A 3,800-nucleotide genomic window follows, 5' to 3' on the forward strand; every position below is an offset into this window, starting at 1 on the left:
ATTAACAAGTGATACTGATGGAGTGGACAGGGATGGTGATTTATCCCGAACCAGTGGGGAACCCAGTTCATCCGACCCGAACGGGGACGGGGATTCCCCGCTAAAACGGGTCCCGGGATCCCCAGTAGATACAAACCAGGGACGGGGGATGTTATTCAAACCGAGGCCGGGGATCCGCGGTAGTATCAAAATAAAAAATACTATTTACGGGGATTGACCGGGGTTTTACCGGATTTTGACCAAGGATTGCTAGAGATTTGACCGAAGATGGGATAATAATCCCATACCCGCCAAGGACGGGGGTCGGGGCCGGGGATTACAAAACCCGCCCCATCCCTACCCTGTTGCCATGCCTAGAAGGGGTATTAGATTACAAGCTAATATAGTAATACCAATTTGAGAGAATATGAGGTTTATTTTTACTATGCTTATGCTTATTTTTATAATTCCAGACAACAATTGTTTCTCTAAGTGCTTTTAAAGAATTAAGGAGCCGTTTACTTAAATGCTTACCGGGTAAACACGTACCGTTAGGAGTCAACATTATATGTTATTTTACCGGGTAAGATTGTATTATATCAAAATGGTATCGCGTGCAACAATTTACCCGGTAAGCACTTACCCGGGTAAGAGTCGTCACCCTCACTTACCGAGTAAGACTCTTCATCTTTATCATTGTTCTTACCGGGTAAGATTTTTGACCCTTCTCATGTTCATCCGGTAAGGAAAGTTACCGGTAAGCATTTTCCAAGTAAACGTTTGATAAATGGGCCCTAAATACATTTTTTATGATCATATTTTCATTATATCCCGCTTCACATATGAAACCGATACTAAAAATCTGAACTTTTTTGGTTTTTGGTTAAGCGATTCGCATTGTTTTGAGTATTCAAATGTGAGACTTTAATTGCATGGTGGTGGTATGCTCATTAATATGTTTAATTAGATTTCTATTTTGCAGCTAAATCTGACAAATTTGTTTTTATTTCTCCACTGGTTCTTCAAAAACCCACATTTTATGGAGTACGTTGTTGACTTGCAAATAAGCAAAGCAAACCCATGAAATAAAATAGACACTAAGAATAGAATGAAACAAGAAACACGATTGGGAGCTAAGTTATTGGCTTCAAAATTGTGATGCAACACTGGTATATATATGTGGGCAAGTGTTGTCAGAAACTTAAAATTGATTAGGAACTTGAGAACCACCTATAATGCAACAAATGGCATACTCATCAGAAATATATGTGTGTGTGTGTGTGTTATTCATCAATAATGTTGTAACATATTCATCATGAATGTGTGATTCGTAATGAATAATGCATTCACATTTATCATGAATGTGTGATTTATAATGAACAACACTTCTATATTCAACATAGATTTTTTATTCATAACAAATAGTATGTGAATACGTTATTTCAAGTTTTCTGTTCAATTTCAGGTGTCTTTAACGAAAAATTCCTCCATATATATGTATGTATGTATGCATATATATATATATATATATACATGTATATATCTATAAGGAAAGGTTCAAACGAGAACACCTTCATTTTACGAGAAAGCGAGAATACCCTTTTACAATAGACAATCACATGTAGGCATGAGAATAGGGCGAGGACCTCAATCCCTGTCCCCGGCCTCATCCCCGCCGGGGAATATAATCACATCCTCATCCCCATCCCCATCCCCAACGTGGAAACGGAGATTTTTTTTTCCGTTTATATAAGTTATTTAAAATTAAATATGTGAGAGACCATACATGTTTAAATCTCAAACATTTTCAATAAACCTAAAACCAAAATGAATTTAGTTTAATACAAAAAAAACTACAACATCATATAAGAACTAATAACCTAAAACCAAAAAAAAAGTTCAATTAAATCTAAAAAAACTTAAAGTCACATGTACCAAAAGATATTGAGTAATATAAAACTATTAGAGTAATATACAAAACTTATCGAGTAATTGTATTTTTGCTTGACATCCAAAATATTACATATTAACATCCAAAAGACAACAATTTTAGATTATAAACCTAATTAGGAAATATGAAATTATGAACTACCGCTTCAGTTGAGACAAACGGGGATCCTGATCTTCGTCCTCGTCCCCGTCCCCATCCCTGATTTAGTGGGGAATTCCCGTCCTCGACCGAGGCAGGTGGACCGGGTTCCCTCGACAGGTCGGGGCCCATTCTCATGCCTAATCACATGTGATGTCATTATTTCATCACATATGATACACATGTGATACTAAATCAGAGACGCGGACAATTTTCGATGTGATCTTGGTTACGGGCCAATTCGCCCTTACACCACTAAGTCCCTTTACAAGTATTATCTCATGTGATAAGGTTGTTGTTGATATGATACTATAATCCATCAAGATCATCATATGTGATGCTAAATCATAGACGCAGACAACCTTTGGCGCGACCTAAGTCGTAGAACACGTCGTGAGCACATCACAAGGCCCACTCACGCGTATTATCACATGTGATAAGGGTGTTATTGTAAAATGGAGGTGTTCTCGTTTGAAGCTCCACCTAATATATTATAATTAGTGACATATGAAAATCAAGATTGAAGATCTTAGCATTATTATACCTTATCCAAATATTTCCCAATCCCTAGTATTAATTTAATATGGATAAATCATTCTACCAATCAATTTGAGAGCCTAATAAAAAATGCTTCAGATTTTGGATTTTACTTGCGTATCATGCTGTCTTCAAAACATTAACTGTTTTTGCTCCATATAGATGTTACATTTTGCTTGAACCACGTAAACTAATCTAATTAAAATGTGTTTAATATTACAGCTACTAAAAAAACAAATATGTTACAATATATATATATATATATATATATATATATATATAGGGGTAAGATTAAATGTTAACCAAAGTTTTTGTGTTAACTTTGTTAACCGATCTTGGCCATTCAATCTTTCAATAAACGGTTGTGATCAATCATGATAAAAACTTATTTTTTTAAATTTAAAATTACATAAAGATAAGTAAACAATGTTGAAAAGGGTACTTAGGTAAAAAAAAATTATGTAACTCTCATATCATTAATTAATTGGGAGTTACAAAATCAAAATTCTATGATTTTTTTGTTAATTTATTTTTGTTAATATAAGAACCATATAAACACAACTATATATATATGAACCATTGTGTCAAATACGAACAAAAATTTGACATATATATGAACTTGGACTGCATATCATTTATAAACACAATATGAACATAATAAGAATAACTGTTATACGAAAGAAAATAAATAAAAAAACATGTATGAACACGATATGAACAGCTTGTGAACAATAGTTCCTTCATTATAAACACATTCAGAAGCGATCCTTTGTCAATTGGAGTTTTATACATGCATTGCATCCACACTGTTTAAGGTTCACCCCTTGTTCATATATGTTTCTGATCTTATATGGTTGTGCATCCCTTGTTCATATCGTGTTCACCTCTTATTCATATCATATAAAATATATGAACACATAACGTCAACGCTATGAACACCGGCTGCAAACACTTACACAAATATAAAGATTTGGTATCAAGCTTAAAAAATAACATTTGTGTTTTTATGATAGAAGTAACATGAACACAATGGTTCATGATTCATAAAAGTCGGTAATATGACAAYATGAAAATGGGTCGTGCATGTACTTCCATTTGAACATGTGAATTAGGTACGTATTTTAATAATTAAAGAAAAAATATATCAATACAAGATGAGTTATAAAAAACACAACACATCGTAATGAACATAATT

This window comes from Cynara cardunculus (genome assembly GCF_001531365.2).
Source record: "Cynara cardunculus var. scolymus isolate 2C chromosome LG 4, CcrdV1, whole genome shotgun sequence".
In the NCBI taxonomy this organism is placed as follows: domain Eukaryota; kingdom Viridiplantae; phylum Streptophyta; class Magnoliopsida; order Asterales; family Asteraceae; genus Cynara; species Cynara cardunculus.